Below are 18,852 nucleotides of genomic sequence, written 5' to 3' on the forward strand. Positions count from 1 at the left end.
TTCAACTAAGATCCCAAGTTACTGCACTTTCAGTTTTGGTTGGTGTGGTTTTTGTTGTTGTTGTTGTTGTTTTTAATTTATTTTACTGCTATAATTTTTACTCAAAAAGGAAAGGTGGCACTAAAAAAGGAATTTCCAAGCTTTAAAACATTAACAAAATTAGTGACATCATAGCTCACTGTTTTCCTGTCACTGTAGCATTGAGAAGCATGTATTTCACAAACAAGTAATTATAGGGAAATACTACAATTGTTTTATATTTTTTCTAAATTTCTGTGGTTTAGGTCATAAATTAGGAGCATGAAAAATAGAAATAGGTTAAAATTTTTGTTCAAAGCTAAGGTATTGTAAAAGAATGACCCTCTTTCCCTCCCAGTTTTGCGCAGCTGCCCATCGATGGGAGCTGAGCTGTCAAACATTCCTGTGGTTGCACAGTAGTGCAAACAACTGGTTATTTCAGAAGCAAGGAGAGTATTTTAAACCTACTTTGGATATTTTCTTCCCTACAATGTTATTTTCCATGCTGCAAAATGGATCTAAAACTTTTTCTTCCCTGTGAAAATCAGGAACAATTATTTTTCCATTGTCTATCATCAGAAACAACAGATTTTCAAACCTTTGACAAAAAAGAGTGACTGAGATATTTGAATTCTGTACAAGTGGTGGCCTGGAGAAGCTATTTAAAATTCTTTTCGAGGCTGGGTTTTCTATGCATGGACATTTTATATTTCCACATCAGATTAGTATTGAAAGGAACATTTGTTCTAGATGGCCTTTCCATAGAGTACTTTGGAACAGCAAATGTTGGAGCATAAAGAGCACAAAGACTAAATTAATTTTGGGTCAGATGTAAGTGGGTTTTAGGATTTTCTCTTAAATACTTTTCTTGATGAGGTTTTCTGTGAAAAAACCTGCTGCTAGCAGGTTGTGTCTGCCTGCAGAAAAAGCAAATGGAATACCCAATAAACAGAAAATTCTATTTTATCATTTTTTTTTTCTTACTTTGTTAACTCATGTCAGTATCTGCCCCAATGCCTTTTAGCAGGCAGGACTTCCCCCTCAGAGTGTTTCTGTGCAGGCAGGAGGTGCTTTTGGGTCTGATGTGCACTCTAAGTTTTTCTGTGGCAGAACAGGTGCTGCCATCCCTCCTTAGAGCAGGAGAGAAATAATTCAGGTAGGATCTTACCAAGGTAATTCTTGTTCAAGTTTGGGTGTAGATGGACCTCTCTGTCCCTGATGTTGGAGCTCTCCTGGACCTCCAACCCAGACCATCCCTAATTACTCCTGGAGAAGCATGAGAAATAGATGTGGTACGGGAGTTGCAAGTGTCAGGGTTCCTCTGTAATGCAGCAATGGGACAGAAGGTGGGCATAGAAAAAGTGCACAGAAGGCTTAAAGAAGTGCCAGCCTTATAACCTATAAAAAACAGATGGCAACTTAATAGGAAGAGGTCAAATGCACTGGGGTCCAAGACAGCTGCATGGTCGAGTGCCCAGCCAAAGGAGAGCTCTGGCAAGGCTGTGACAAGATGAATATTGGCATATTTCTCTGAATAGAAAAGGAAACACGTGCTTCTTATTCTTTCACATAATGCATTCAAAACATATGCTTGATAACCATGGAGAACATTTGATGGAGTGTTTACAGAATAATAGGCAGAACAATTAAGATAACAGAATGCTGTGTGTCCTTGGAACTGCTCCTATTTCCCCCGTACCCCCTTTCCTTTGTTCTGCTGGGTTTTTTTCCATTCTTAAAAGAGATTTTTGCTCTTCTGGAAGTTTGGTCAGATTTTAAATTTCTTAGCAAACTATTTTATTCTCATGGACAATATATTTTCAGTCTTTTACAAAGTTCTGCTGAATAGCTGGGTATGAGCTTGAGCTTTGCTTTCCTCCTGTTCCCCTGAATTCAGCAAAGATTAAAATAAACACAAAATAAATAAAATAGCAAGAAAATAAACAAAATGTATATAGTTTCATAATACCTGTGACAACTTGAACATTCTGAAGTTCAAGTCCTAAACAGATTTGTCTGTTTCATCTGAAAGATAGAAAAATGAGACTGAAGCTGATGCAGAGTTCATGATTCAACTGAGACTGATGCTGTGGTATAAAAATATTCCTATGGCATCATAGGAGATCTCTGACACCATCTAAAAGCTTCACGTTTATGTTTCCTTGGTTTTTGCTTTAGAAATATCAGTTCAGATACCTGTAGATTTAGGACAATCAGCAGCTTTTTATAAAGAGGCTGTCTCAAAAGAGAATAAACATCTTGATGTGCCTAAATGTCTTAATTTCATATCACAGATGGCAGATGTTTTCTTTGGTGTGAGGATGCAGCCAGGGAAAGAGAGGAGGGAAAGACAAGAGGTTTAGGACAAAGGTTTTTAAACTTTTAAAATATTTATCTATCAAATAGAATTTTAAATAACCTGGGTTATTTTTAGATTTTGTGCATTGCATGTATTTTGGGATTATTTCCACTTGATAGCATTAACAAGAAGAATTTCTCATTCAAGGTGCCTCAATGGAATCTTTTGAAGGAACAGAAATTCTATCATGAATATTGCTTTTGGCATAGCATGTGAAGGCATTCAATGTTACATATTTGAAGTAATGTATAGCATCTATTAGAAGTAATAAAATTCTCTGTAGTATTCACAGTTAAATGTGCAAATGCTGTGTTATTTCTATATTGCTTGCTTGGTACATAAAATATTGTTACCTGGTTATATTCAAGTATTATATGACAATTTTAGCTGGATGGAGAATATTAACTTTTCTTTTAGTCCCGCAGTGTATAATCACAGCCAAACTCTAAGTGTAATCCACTGTATTTCATACTTCTAAAGAATATTCAGATAGTCTGGAAGATCAGAATCAATACCAAGTAACCTGGTTTGATTTGTCTGTACCAGTCTAGGAGATCCATGGTGAGGGAGCCACAGCAAAAACCAGACTTATAGCAGTTCTAGAAAGGCTGGAGTTACAGTCCATGAATGACTGTGGTAGAAAAGTGAAAAGCTAAAAAGTTCTCTTTTTATCACTTTCTCAAAGGAGAAAACATGCTTAAAATTCAGCTCTGTACTAGATTTGGTTAAGCTGTGTGTGCATGGTGGCTAAAGAGGCTGAGAAGGGCAATCTAATATCGCATTCATACTGAGGTTTGTACACTGGGTTTTGCTTCATAAATAATGTGAATTTGGGCAAGTCAAAGTTCAGTTATCAGAATTTTCAGAAGTTGGAAAATGAAATTTTCTCAGATTATATTAAAAGGATAATTCAGGTAATGCAAATATTTTAATACAGGCAAACACAAAGTACAACTGACAATTGTTTCTAGTGCAGTGCCATTATGATAAGGTCAATAAATGATGAGTCCCTTTCATTAGTCTCAAGCCAAGCACTACAAAAAATAGGAAAATAGGTTGTAAAGAGATAGAAATGCATTTTTGAAGCACCTAGCAAATTTACTTTGACCTTATGAAATATGCATGTAGTACTTTTTATAACAATATACTTTTTTTTTTCTTTTAAAATTTCAGATTATAATGTTGTTGTGGTTTTAACTCAGCTGGAAATTAGGAAACTCACTCAATGCTCCCAACTCTTCCATCCTCCCTAGCTCCTTCCCCCCAGAGAAGGGAGAGGGGAAGGAGAGGAGAATCAAAGCAGAACTTGTAAGATGAGACAAGAGCAGTTTAATAATTGAAAATAAAATACAGCTATAATGGTAAATTAGAATAATAATGATGATAGTAAGAAGTAGAAACAAGTGATACACAATGAAATTGCTGACCAATAACAGACTTGTCTTCCCAACCCCAAATTGTCTCCCCTTCCAGGTACCTCCCCTCAGTTTATATATTTGGCATGACATTTTATAGTGTGGAATGGCCCTTTGATTAGTTTGGATCACCTGTCCTGGCTGTGCTCTCCTCAGGTTTTTTGGATCCTCAATGGCAGAGCATGAGACAAGAAAAAAAAGTCCATGACTTAGGAGAAGCACAACTTACCAAAACCCAAAACAGTAGTGTGGTATCAACACCATTTGCATTCTGAATCCAAACCACAGCCCTGTACCTCTAGTGAGAAGAAATTAACTCTGTCCCAGCTGAAACCAGGACAAATGGACAATTATTCTTAACTGGAAATTTTAACGTTCCTTATCCGAGATAGAGCTAAGATTTTTGAGTGACTTTATTTTTCTATCGATATACCTTAGTCCATGCAGTAAGACACTGCAGTATTTCTGAATTTTCCAAGAATGCAATTTTTACTGAAGTAATTGAAATATTATTGCAGTGATTATACAGTTGACAAATTAGCAGTCACATTCCCAGACTTAACTTGTGTTGAATGTGCATTACATTTGGGATTCTTCTCTCTTTTATTTAGTAAAATTTTCATACAGGAGGAGTAAACAAGAAACCTAGAGAGAATGTTAGCAGCTTATATTTCCAATAGCATGAAGCTATGTATAAATATGACATGATGCATCCACTTCCCCTATGGAGCAAATATTTGTAATTGTCAGGATGATTGATGTTGAAGTAATAATCAGCTTTGCTTTCTTGCAATTTCAGAGAGAAGCTATAATTACTGTGCAACAAATACTTTGGAATTGACCCGACTGTCTTTAAAAACTTCCATAAATAATCTCAGTGGGAGAGGTACATGCTAAGAGATTATTTCAGGTTGAAAAGGAAGGAATTTTTTCTTCACTATTCAGTGTACATTTGACAATGAATAATGGGGATTTTATTGTGGCATTTTCGGATATTTACACAATGGTTTGAAATGTGGTTGTGAATAAAGAGCAGTAGACACACTAATTTACTTGCTAAACAGTTCCATCAGGCTTTTATTGAGCTTTTCTTATTTTTTCTAAGATATAGGAAGTGACAGTTTCATCTCAAGATTTTGCATCAGAATAACTGTGTTAGTAATAAATCTCTTTATCTTGCACAATTTGTGTCTTTCATTTCATAAAGTCTTATATACTCTAAGTACCTTTTTATTTGAAGTTTCTGTCAGACTGCCCGTTTTCAACTCAAACGTACACACCCGCAGGCTGTTCATGGCCAAGAACTATCTTTGAGTGATATATTTCATCTATAAATGAGACCCTGACTTGGCATATCAGATAAAAAATCAGAATATAGCCTTCTCCCACTCTGGATATGGCCCAGCCCCTCTGCTCAAGCAGAGCTCCTTTAGAGCTGGTTACTCAGTACCAGGTCCAGATGGCTTTTGAATATCTCCAAGGAGGGAGATTCCGCAACCTCCCAGGGCAATCTGGGACAACGGTCAGTCACTCTCAAAGGGAAAACAATGTTCCTTTATGGTCAGACAGACCTCTCTGTTTTTCAGGTTGGGCCTCTTGCCTCTTGATGTGAGGTGCTAAATAAATTGTTGCAGAAAATTAAAGCAGAAGTGTAATCTTCATCACACCTATGACCCATAGATAAAAAAGTGAAAAAAAGGCCAACTGCTTGCTGAGAATTTTGTCGTCTAAGTAAATGTCTTTCTGTTGTGAGTTGAAGGACTCCCTAAATGAATTTGTCCATGGGAAGTACTAGTAGTATGGTCTTTATTTCAAGAAACTTTTCCATCAAGCTTGTTTTTTGACTCCAAAGCAAAAAAAGACAAAAAATAGTAGGCTTCTTTTCTTATATATGAGAGAGTACCATAACTCTGCACATACCATGGCCTTTGCCTTTTAACCTTCTAGGTGATATATCTTTAGTTTATGTAAATGCTCATTGCTACACCCACATCTGTAGCACTGTACTGCTTCTCACCAACCTGTCTGCAGCAGCTGCAGACTGATGTCAAATGATTATTTGGTTTGTGTGTGCCCATGTCATAGTGTTTCGTGCATTCTCTTTGCCTTTTTATTTCCAATAAAAAAAGCTGTTTCATTCCAGCCCCCACCAGCAATCTCCAACCTACCAAAGTGGGTTGTGGATTAGATGCAGCCTTAAGTAAAATTGACTTAATGTCAATTCCAAATTTACTTCCTGTTGTGTTTGTCTCCAGGGATGGTGTCTGCACAGGACCGCAGGAGTTCAATGCAGCATTTTAGAGTCCTGGTTCTGCTTTGTTAGATCCAAAGGAGTGTGATATATGTAACAAAGACTGAAAGCCATTAGAGACTCACATTCTGTTGACAGTACCATTTTACACGGTAGCTTATTGCCTGCATGTTATCTTTCAGGAGAGTAGGAAGCATCATTGATTTTAACTTGACTTTTCTTTTGTTCAGCCTAGCAAACAGACATTGTGAAAAAAGCCTCACAGCTTTACCTAAAATTCTTTTCTTTAAATGTCACAAATGATTGAGTCAGGCCTGAAATATAGCCCTCTGTGAAAAATGGATGCAGAACCATAGTGTGAGTATGGCTGTTTAGGGAGTTTTCCTTAGACTTTACTAAAATATTTAATTAAAAAAATCAGATGAATTCTGACACTGTTGAAACCTCTGAGACAGCAGTATTTCACTGTTTCATAAGAACTGGTGAATGCAATTCACAAGTATCATTTTCATTTGTCCTAGATCTGCCAACCTCCCTTCTGCTAAGCCTTTATGTCATTAAACTCCTATTCCTATCACAGCTGTAAACAGGCTAAAAAGTGTTTTCCTAATTTGAACCAGACTTGATATTTTTTAAGCTCTCTTTTTATTTTGGAAATGTGCATTAGCTGTGAGCAAGAAGATGGTAAGTGACAGGGATCTTACAAACAGCTCACAACACTGTGAGGAGCATGACCAGTGGTTTCATTTCTGCAGGGCCCTGTACTGTGATGCGGTTTTGCCAAAACACGGATGGGCCAAAAATCCTAGAGCGGTTTTTGTTGTCTTTGCATGTTACTTTCCCTCTTGGTTTTAAATCTACATAAAACCACTTTGAGAGGCTGTAAGGACTTAAAGATCATGCTTGCCTGTCTCAAACACAGTTACCACAGAAGGATTTTGCCATGAGATGGGCACAAAATGGAGTGATAGGATGGTGCTGACTCCAGGTCTGGTGAAGTTCTGGCTATCACATCCTGGGTAATGTATCCAGAAATTCCCACTGTGGCAAGCTTTGTAAAAAAGCAACTGCTCATCTATGACCACCAAAGACACCCCCTTAATTTAGTTTAACCAGTAGAATAAGAGAACAGTGCAGCAATTAATCATTAGTCCCTTTGTTTGCTAAAATGTATAAATGGTGATACAAATCAGAAGAAACATGTATAATGAAGATTGGTTGATTGAAACAATTAAATGTGACCATTTTGTCCATTTGTTTAATATCCTTAGGCTGTGATAATTGTACAGTGTGTGTAGCTACTTTACTATTTAATGCTAGATCATTTTAAAGAACAAATTGATCTATTGATGCTTATAGCAAGGTAAAGATTAAAATACTCTGGTTGACTGATTAAGGATTTTCTGTCTCATTGGAGATCTCTGAATATATTAAGTAAAACGAAAAACTGATGAAAATTCCCCTCTTATGTCTTTTTTAACCACTGAGTTTTTCCTCTACTTTTCTCTTGTTTTGTGAGACTAGTCCTTCTCTCATTTACTTTTCCTCCTAGTATGAAACTAAAACATTCCAGAAAATCTTTAGTTTTAAAAGTACTCAACATTGGCTTAATGCAGCAGCCAGATAACCCATCAATTATGCCAGTGATATTAACCCCATTTTCTTTAACAAAGAGAAATGGAAAGTAATAATCTATGGAATGAGGCTGGCTTCTTACCTTCTTGTAGCATGGCATAGATTTTCAGCCTGTATTTAACATCATTCTCTGTGTTTATGTGGTATCCAGTCTTCAAGATATTTTGTCCCTATTAAAAGAGTTCAGAGGTGTTACTTTCTGACACTGTAGGACTGGCCCCTTAAGTGGTTTTTCTGGAATTTTCTGGGGTGGGAATAATTGTTCAGAGGATTTGTCTGACCACTGAGTGTTGGTATAAATTAGTCATGCTTTGTTTCTTTATATTTTATATGAAAACACTTGGAGATCCATAAAGATTCAGGAAGTTTTAAATTAGCATAGAATCGTAGAACATATTGAATTGCAAGGGGCCCATCAGGATCATCGAGTCCAGCTCCTGGCCTTGCATGGAACATCCCAAAAGTCACTTCATTTGCCTGAGAGCATTGTCCAAATGCTTCTGAAACTGTCAGGCTTGGCGCTGTGACCATTGCCCTGGGGAACCTGTTCCAGTGCCCAGCTACCCTCTGGGCAAAATTTTTTTTCCTGATATCCAACCTAACTCCCCCCAATTCAGCTTCATGCCATTTCCTTGCGTTTTGTCACTGGTCATGAGATTGAGGAGAAATTTAGCTCTGTTATAAAGTTTAGGGTTCAAGGAATATGTCAGAAAACACCGGTGAAGCTCATCTATGTGGTATCACTGCACAGGCATCACTGTGCAGAGTATTGCCTCAATGCCAATTTTTTATGGGTGAAGAACACCATTCCCTGTGTTTTGTCTATTTCTATTCTGTTTGAGACCCAGAAATTTAAATTCAGAGTATGTACTTTTCATGACATTGTGGGCTTTTTTCATGCATTTCATTGCTAAACTTCTTACTGCTCAGACTTGCCTACTGTTCAAACGACTGGCCATTTTCAAACTGTTTTGTAAGCTTCAATATTACCGGATGGACTACTGCAGATAAGGAATTCTTAGTGCTATCTTACTGGGATGTTGATACCATGGGATCATTTTGCTCTCCCTATCTAAACAGCAGGGATTTTTTTCTCACACTTTTTCTGCTTTTTTTCCTTGTAAGTTCTTTAATTCACTGACAGTTTAACTGATCAGTGTGACAAAAATTTGGTTTAACCACTGACTCTTATAAATGCTATAGGCTGAAGCAAAGCATCTTTTCAACAGCTCTTCGAGAACTGAGATTTAAAGCAATCAAATACAGATGTTTCTTGACTTGGGAGTATGTTTGAACACATGGAGCAGAAAAGACTCATACAAATCTAGTTAGGTGAAGAGATTAGTTTCCACAAACCCAAAAAAAGCACTATAAATGAAACTGATATGTCTGAATTTGGAAGTTTCTTTGGAGTTTGTTTAATAAAATTGGTTTTCCACCTTGCAAGGTATTTTCAACTGTCAACATTCCTGCACATTTTTATTTCCTGTCAGCACTGTGATATCACTGGCATGAGTCAAGGGTATGCAGCGGTGATGATCAGAAAGAGCTCAGTGAGAAAAGTCTCTGTGTTACAGGGCCTGGGCAGCTATCACCTGAGAACACGTGGATTAATGGTGGAAGCTTCATTGCTTCAGTGGCTGACAGAGAAAAAATGATTTGGCAGTTAAACACCAGAAGAGAATCTTGTCCTTTCTTGAACACATTTTCTCCTTTTTGAGCTGTAGAATGTCAGAAGAGCTAAAAGCAGACAGAAGGATCAAAAATAGATATGTGGGTGACTGTATATACTCTCTTTTCAAGTTTGGTTACATGATAGCAGTAGCAAGCTGGTGTAGGCTTATTAACACTAATATACACAACTACATGTGTGTTGGGGGTTAGGTTTGTTCCTTCTTTCTCTAAAGAATTTTTTCCCCATAAGTTACCAAGGAGACCAAGTGTTGGATACTTGAGAGTACTTAGCCAAAACAAAGAGGTGGACAAAGTTGGAAGGGGGAGATAACGCAGGTAAAAGACAGAGCTTGAGGCAGCTGCGGGCTGCTCTTTTTTTCAGCAGGCGTTCGGGGAGAGAGAATGGCTGGGCTGTTGCTGGCTAGAGGAGTTCCACTGTGGCCAAAGGGATCCAGTCCTGGGAAATCTACTATCACCGGTTCAGCCTGAACCCTGAGCCTTCTCTGCCACTCGCGGAAGCTGGGCCAGCCCTGCCTCGCCTTTGGCTTCTTCGGCACTGCTCCTCTTGCTGCAGTGTCACCCTGCACCCCCTGCGCTGCCGGGACACCCTGCCATCCCAGCTACCAGCCCAGGACTTTCCACTGTTTCAGCTTGGTGCTCTGAGGATCCTGCAGGGGCACCGAAACCAAACTGCCCTGGGTTTTGTGAAAAAAGCCCTCAAGGTTCTTGGTACTGTTTTCTTTTGTTATTAATGCTGCAGTTGTTTGGAGGTTTTTTGTTTGCTTTGTAATACATATTAGTAAAGAACTACTGCTCCTGTTTCCCAAATCTTTGGCTAAGAGCCTCTGATTGTAAATTTATAATTAAAGAAAAGGGGGGGAGGGGTTTACACTCTCCATTCCAAAGGAAACTCCAGCTTTTACCTGGCAGATACCTGTCTTCCCAAACCAAGACAATGTGCATTCCTTCTTTGCAAGAAATAGGAGTTATTTAGATCCCTATGTATAAAATAAAAATCAAAATATTTTTCAATGCCTTGAACTTTTAGAACTTTTCTGCAAATTAGCTCTAACAAATCTATTACGTCCTCTTTCTGCGTCTCCCTACCACTTATTTTAGGCGGTATCTTAGCTTGGTCTCTGCATCTTGTGCTGAAAGGATATTCCCCAACAGGTGAGGAAGGTCATTTGAACTGTTACCCATCAGGGACAGTGTGTGGAAGTTGCTCAAATACCTGAGACCTCCTGGGCACAGCACTGAGCTGCCTCAAATCCCAATCTCTTGATGCAGAAGTGTGACAGCAATTAAATTTGGGGGATACCATATGAAATTGGGTAATATTTCCTCTTTTAGTCTCTAATTGGAGCTGTCAGTTCATCAAGTTGATATCTTGACCTTGCCTTTGTTCCTTTTTAAGAGAAAATGCTCAAAAGTTCATCTCCCTTACACTTTCTGCACTCTTCTTTTCTGCATACACAGGTAAGGCTGAGTCTGCCCCCACCAGAAAAATCTGCTTTTTATGCATTTTTCTTGCCACAGACCGAACACTGTTGCTGCATGTAGTGGTTTGAAAGCAAAACAAATGAGAGGATCCAAGTCAGAGATACAATTTAATAGGAAGAAAGGAAATAAAGTAAAATAAAATAGATGCAATAATACAAAAGACCACTGACAGAGTCAGAATACAACCTGAGCAGAGTGATGGAAGCAGTCCAGATGAGGTGGTCTTCCTGAAGCAGTGATCCTGTAGAAAGGTCTGGTAGCTCGGGTCCTCTGGGAATCCAGTGGGTAAGGGTCCCCTGCACTGTCCCAAACCCCAGATTTTATCCAGGTGAGAATGCTTGGTTCCTCCCTCTGGGTGGAGCATCTCACAATGGGATGATGAGTCATGCAGGGGGTCCTTGATGGCTCATTAAACAGAGACAACCTTCGGAGGGAGTTATCTATGAGTCATGGGCAAGGCATTTGATGGGCCATTAACAGAAGATAATGGCCCAGAGGGAGGGGGTGTGGGAAAACACTGCCCCACCTGGATTCAACAGTTCATGAAGATGGTGATAGAATACTTTGTGCATATCCTATCCTACAATCCAGGACACTGCAGTACAAAACCAATTTCATCCTTGTCAGGTAAAATAACTTACTGTCTAATTAAAAAGTAGCCCAATGTAGATCTCCCAAATAAACATGCAAACTACAATGCCATTCTTACCTTCTAGGCTTTAGGCCAAGGCCACTTCCCACCTTGAAAAATAATCTTCCTTCCTCATAGTTGTCCTGTTTATCCAATGTCCTAAAATGAATACAGGATGCTACTGCTCTCAGCAAAGCTGTTTTTCCTTTAATGCCAATGCTAGCCAGCTCAAATTTGGGAACCTCAAAAAAGATTTTTAGGCTCAGTCTTCCTGTTTAGAAGGGCTGAGATTGTAGGCTCAACTAAACTAAAGCATTTTACCTCTCATTACTGGACATATATTTTTCCACATAATTCTAGAAAAAGTATTTTTGCAGTTAATACTGTCCAAAAAGAAGCAGAATTCTGTGAAGAGGTTTTTGAGGTCCAAAGTGGCTAATAAGCCCTATAGAAATAAATATAATGGAAATTTAGCTTTTTTAAAAACAGAAAGGAAACACATAGAAAAGCTGTTAAAAGAAGATTTTAATAATTTACAACAGTCTTAATAGAATTTATGTTACTCCATTTTCTTCTACACTTTATCTATATTACAGGAGACAATGGTCTTTGTCTGGGATTGAATATAAGCTGCTTTCCAAAGTATTATTTCCAAGAATTTTTTACAATGTTAAAGGTCCCATGTAGTGAATACACAAGATTTCCACATAGGGACATTAACATAATATGATGTTTGCCCAAGATCACTTTTTATACCCCTTGTACATATGGTTCTATATGATCATGAGCAAGTCACAATATCTTTTGCTGTACTCTGAACTGAAGGATATATCAGACAGGTCCTTCCAACCTTAATTATCTCTTTATTGTATGGTTCTATTTTGAGACAACTTGATTTTGCCATGCCAAAGTCTTCCTCCTTTTATGTGAGGGTAGATGGATACGTGGTCCTGAATTGCAAATGTAATAAGACTTTGTGATGGAAAATAAACTACTTTTTATCCAAGCCAATAAAATATAAAAACTGTATTTTACACTTTAACATTAAATTTTAATTTTTTCCCAAACCTGGGCCTTATGAATTTTGGATTAGTTCCGTTTTTTAAAGTAATGTGGTATTTTTGTGCTTGACTGTTTCTATAAAATAGTGCAATGGTCTGGTGTTGCAAAGTAAATGTGTATTTATGAAGTAGTAATAGCAACTAATATAGTGGAAAGTCCTTGAAGAGATTAATAATTCTGTAACAGGATTTTAATAACGGAAAGAAAAGAAGGCATAGGATTACATATTTAATAAGGGAGATAAAACCCAGAGGTGGATGTCTTCTCATTGTGTGAAAAACTCTGTCCCCTGAGTTGATTTGAATCACAGAATCAGAGAATGGGACAGGTTGGAAGGGACTTCTGGTCCAACCCCCCTGCTTGAGCAGGGTCATCCCAGAGCACATGGAACAGGATGGTGTCCCAATGGTTCTTGAATATCTCCAGTGAGGGAAACTCCACACCTCTGTGCTTGGGCACTGCACTGCAAAGTAAGGAAGTTTTCAGGTGGAATGTCCTGTGCATCAGTTCCTGGCCATTGCTTCTTGTCCCATTTAGATTTCTTGGAAAGAAATGGGAGGTGACAATGTAGTGCAAACAATGTCCATGTGTCCAATGTTCATGGACATGTGTAATCGATACACACAGACTAGAGGGAATTTAAAGTTGAGTTGACAAGTTCTTACCTTTTCTATGCATCACTACAATGATTAATGTTTTTCTCAATTTAATAACTTTTAATGGAATTTTCTCTTAACAAGAGTATCATGCCAACTGCTCAAAAGAGAAGCAAAGTAAAACTTACAGATAAATACCATATAATAGTTAAAAATAGTTTGAATGGAATTACAGCTTGTGCAAAGTTTTCATATCACTAAGATCTGATCCAATATGTTCATTCTGGGTGAAATTCGGCCCTCATTTTCATTTACTCTCACACAATACTAGTTCTCTGAAATTATTTGCATTGATGTGAGAACAGATTTTGGCCTACTCTAAAAAAAAAAAAACCAACAAAAACCAAACCAATTTTTTATATATATATATATATATATATATATATATATATATATATATATATATATATATATATATAAAAGATAGATTTCATATATATATGGAATTCATTAAAGGAGATTAAATAGAGTAGAATGACCAGTAATTACTTTTTGTTATTCTGTCTCTTCCTTCTCCATTGACAGTTCTTCTGTAAGTATACCACACAATCCCAGGTTTTGGTTGATGTGGGTTATACGTGGCATAAAATGTCATTAAAGGTGGCAGGTCTGCATATTAATCTAATAAATAATAATTAATAATACTAATAATAATAATACTATACAATATATATACATAATATCAATACAGAGATAACTAATTTTAATAGAAAAACTCTTTGGTTTATGTTCTGTTATTGTGATTTAAACAAGCCAACAAAGTTTGTGATAGTTTATTCCCCTTAACAGGCATGAAAAGCAATTATTATCATGTTACATGTCATGTAAAATACTCGGTCTTGACAGGAAAATCTGTACGATGCGGGCATGGAAAAAAAAAATATTGAAGACCCTCACCTGCAGTGCTCCAGCTCTGGAATCCCCAGCACAAGAAGGACATGGAGCTTCCGGAGTGAGTCCAGAGGAAGGACACCGAGATGATCCGAGGGCTGGAGACTCTTCTCCTGCAAGGAAAGGGTGAGAGAATTGGGATTGTTCACTGTGGAAAGGAGAAGGCTTTGGTTTGACCTAATTGTGGCCTTACAGTATCTGAAGGGAACTTACAGCAAGATAGAGAATGACATTTACCAAGAGCATGTAGTGACGGAAAAAGGGGGAATGGGTTCAAGTTGAAAGAGAATAGGTTTAGATTGGATATTAGGGAAAAATTCTTTGCTGTGAAGGTTTTGAGGCACTAGAACAGGTTGCTCAGAGAAGTTGTGGATGCCCCATCCCAGAGGCTCTGATCAATCTCGTCTAGTGAAAGGTGTCCTTGCCTATGGCAGTGGGGATTGGAACAAGATGATCTTCTAGGTCCCCTTCCTGCACAAATCATTCTATCACTCTATGATTCTATAAAAAAAATAGATCTGACATATACTTATTTTTTTTGTATATGCTCCTTTATGTGAACAACCAGGTTGCAAAATGCTGTCGGAGATGTCATCTTTTCTTGAACTGAAACCTCTGTCCTTTGTGGCCCCTTTCAGGTTGTAGTGCTGTACGACACAGTCTAACTACAGTGCAGCTACAGCCACTGTCACTGTGAGCTTAAAATGTACTGAAAGATTTTATTTTTCATATAGTGTGGAATCTGATAAAAGAGTGTATACATTTCTCTTGAAGAAAAAAGGTTTTATATATGAAATTGTAAGTCACCAGTATTTACTTTAAATTTTAATGAAACAAAATAGGGTACAGACTGCATAAAGCGCTTTAAACCATTTCTCTGTACATTTGGAAAAGTATAAATAGATAGGTCTTTACTCTGACTCTGTATTTTAGTAATTTAATAAAGTTTTCATAGGTAAAAATTTACGCAGGAAAATAAACTTATTTTGGAATAAGATGGCAAAGCCTCAAAACATATCTTTACAAGTCAGACCAGAGGGGGATTGTTTATGCATATGCTGAGTGGAAAGAACATACAAATGAGTAATGGCTGATAGGCAAATGGCTCAGCTTGTAAAAAGGTAAAAGCAGAATTGTTCTCAATGCAAAGTGCTGTAGGAACTCTTGCAGACAAACATGTGCTTGATGCTGTTCCTGAGGTAGATAATGACCCTGTAGTGGCCATGAATCTCCTGATAAGACAGGCTTAAACAGTTGAGCATGGCCTAGTTTATATTTGAAATGGGTTCAGGGCACTATTTCTTTGAATCTTTGACTCATTTCCAATGAAAATGTTTCCAACAGTTGTACAAAATCCTCACCACTGCTCACTTATGCTTTCACTGATGGTCAAATTTCAACGGACTTTAGACGTTGGCTGAGGTTGAGCTGCTCACAACAGAAAAGGATTCAATAGGAAAATAAGTATATCAAGCAGTTTGAATTTCACAGACTTTGAAATTGATCTGTTTTTTTTTTCCCAGCCTTCATTTTTGCATAATTTAAAATAAATAAAATAAATTAGGAATATCTTTTAGGCAAAGGAAACATATTGTATGGATTGACATCTAGTAAGTGAATTTTTTAACTTTTTTTTTTATATATTGAAAAAAAAAGCAGTTGCAAAATGCTGCAAAAGACTGGAAAAGTAGAATATGTTCTACTTTTCCAAGTTTCTAGATAGCATTTACATGCAGAGGGTCTATTCCTTTGTAACCAGCAATAATAAAATTTTTGGTCTGCTAGATGAAGGGGAGAGCAACAGATATTGGCCCCCTGGAATTCAGAAAAGCTTTTAATGCTGTGTCCCATAAGATCCTCACAGAGAAGCTGTGAATAGTGTGGAATAGAAATCTGACTGGGAATCTTGGTAACATACATAAATACTACAAGAGAGTATGCAAAGAGAATGAACCCTGGCTCTCTTGTGGTACCTAGGGAATGGACCAGAGGCAATGGACAAAAACAGAAACACAAGAAGTTTTATCTGAATATCAGGAAACACTGTTTACTGTGAGGGTTGGTGAACACCTGTATGGGTTACCCAGAGAGGTTGTGGAGTCTCCATCTCTGGATATGCTCAAAACCTGTCTTGACATGGTCCTGGCCAACTGGTTTTGTAGGGGGTTGGACCACAGGTTCCTGCCAACGTCAACCATTCAATGTTTTTCCGTGATGCCGGAGTGAAAAAAAATCCACCAGAACCTGATTACAGTCACATACACAAGTGTTTTCCATTTCACGTAACAGGAAAAGAATAGAAAGAACACTTTGTAGAAGTTGTCTATGTTTCAAAGCTTTCAAAAGGAAATCGTTGGTTATGTTTTTTTGTTTGCTTGGTGGTTTGTTTTTTGTTTTTGTTTATGTTTTTGTTTTGGTCTTGGTTTTTTTTTGTTTGTTTTGTTTTGTTTTGTTTTGTTTTTGTTTTGTTTTTGTTTTTGATGCAAAACCTATCTCCATGGAGCTACAGTGCATATTAAGGCTAAGGTACATGGCACATGTGATAAACATAGCAAAGGAGGAATGGGGCCTCTGTGTGTTCTAGACTTCCCCTAAATGAAGAGTTGTTCATTCTACCTTTAAAAGCATCCATAAAAAATTTTCTTTGGGTATCATGAAAGGTTTTGCTTGCTCTTTGGGTAAGACTATGCTTTTCATAAACATGCTGGTAATTTCCATCATACTTAGCAGAATTCCATGGTTCCTTAGCAGAATACTGCACCTTTTATGAAAATCCAGTCTTTCCCTTATGGCAGTCGACTCACAAAGAGTGATATACAAGAACAGCAAAGAGACCCTTCACTATGAAAGATAGCTCCCAGATACATTGTCAGACTCAAAAAATGAAAAAGAATAGATTTGTTCCTCTTTTTCTTTAGAAAGCAATAATAAAAGGATGATGTATTTGTATCTAAAAAAAATAAGGTTTATCCCTTTCTTCATTTGAAACGTCAAGTGAATATGAAGGAAATTCAGCCACGTCTGTAATAAAAAAAAAAAAAAAGAAAATTTAAAAAGTCTATATTTGTTTGTTTTAAGTTTGGTATGGAAAAACATATTTAGCAACCAGCCACAAGGCAGTAAAATTGATTTCTGGTTTATCTGTTATAGCTCTGAGTCTCTCACTGAGCTGGGAAATAATTGATTGCTTGAAGCCTTGCAGTGGTAGTTAAAAATTGATAAATGCTAAAGCCAGTACAGTGTTTTATAGATTCTCAAGAATTGTGGGGCCTCCATATTTCTTTCTCATCACCAGCTCTGGATCATGTGGTGAAATATAAAAGCCGCTTCATCTTTCCCTTAGTAAAATATATTCAGGAAATCTAAGACCTTTTACTGTGGGATAGAATGCAAAATCTTTAGTCACATAGCACTGATGAGTAACATACGAATCCAAGCATGTTTTTGCAGGTTAACCTACTGGTTTAGAGCAGCTGTCTAGATTACAGTAAAAACCTACAAAATGTCTATGTCTGTATCATGATTTGTTAAATCAATGTTTAAAAAAATATTGGTATTGATAGCTACAATGTTTGTAAATAAATAAAACTGCTGTACTAAATAAAGAAATAAACTGCTGTAAAAAAATCAGTATCAGGTCCCATTTGTCCAAGAAATGTCTTAAGTTTTCTTTAATATGTTTTCTTTATTAGTGCAGGAAGCTGACTTTATATATCAGCTGACTTTTATACTGGGGCACATGTTCTGGTGCTATATGCACCTTATTACAAATTATCACAGCATAGTGATGTTTCTTCCACATCAAATTAGTAAATAAATATCTTAGTTTCATAGTCATTCACTAAAATAGGAAAAACAACAACTGAAAGAATTGATCATTGAGGCAAATTTCACTACTAGTTCCTCGACTGAATAGAAAATAGAGCAGGCAACAGAACTCAGCCTCCTACACTTATATTTAGAGCTAGAGCTCAAATTATTTATTTGCTGACTATTTTGCTAAGCATACAAAATATTTTAAATTGTTTCTGTAAACTCAGCAACTCAACACTTAGCTTCAACATTGCTGGGTACATCTTGGATCAAAATGCAATTTTCCTTTGCAGATGGGTGAGACAGGTGATTAGCGTCAAATGACTGTGTTTATTCATGAAAATCCTGCTTTCTAAGGCCATGGGATGAAGTTGATCTTCAAGTTAGACCACCTCTTGCATGACAGAGTCCATAACATTTCACAATGCAATGCTTGTAGCAAACCCAATGGCCTTGGGAACACTGCAGTGTATTCCTATTTTTCTTGTCAGCATTATTAATGTTTTAGAACAGCTAATGTGATGAAGACTTGAAACATAATTACAATAATGATGGAATTAAATCCTTTTCCTTCACTTGCTCCTTCATTTTCTATTTTAGGACTGTTTTATCTACTGCCCTGAAAAAGAGAATAGAGAGGGAAAGAAATAAAGGCAAACACGACCATATTCTGAAGGAGCTACTTTCTCACCAAATCACATGGCACTGAAAAAACTCTAATTAAAATGTCCCTGGAGGGACTGATTTTATATTTTTATGAGACTCTTCTTCCCCCATTTCACCTCCAAATCATACTGGTGTGTCATCTGGAGCTCCATCAGGATTGTGGAGTGTGTGAGGTCTCAGCTTCCTCTTCCTGCAGTGTTTTCTAACTCAGCTTCAGTACTCCAGTTTCAGTGGTGCTGTCAAAACAGATATTAAACACGCAGCTTTGCAGCTAAAAG

The sequence above is a fragment of the Chamaea fasciata genome, unplaced genomic scaffold (assembly GCF_029207755.1).
Source record: "Chamaea fasciata isolate MVZ Bird 193981 ecotype frontalis unplaced genomic scaffold, bChaFas1.0.hap1 SCAF_3, whole genome shotgun sequence".
NCBI classification, from domain to species: Eukaryota; Metazoa; Chordata; class Aves; order Passeriformes; family Sylviidae; genus Chamaea; species Chamaea fasciata.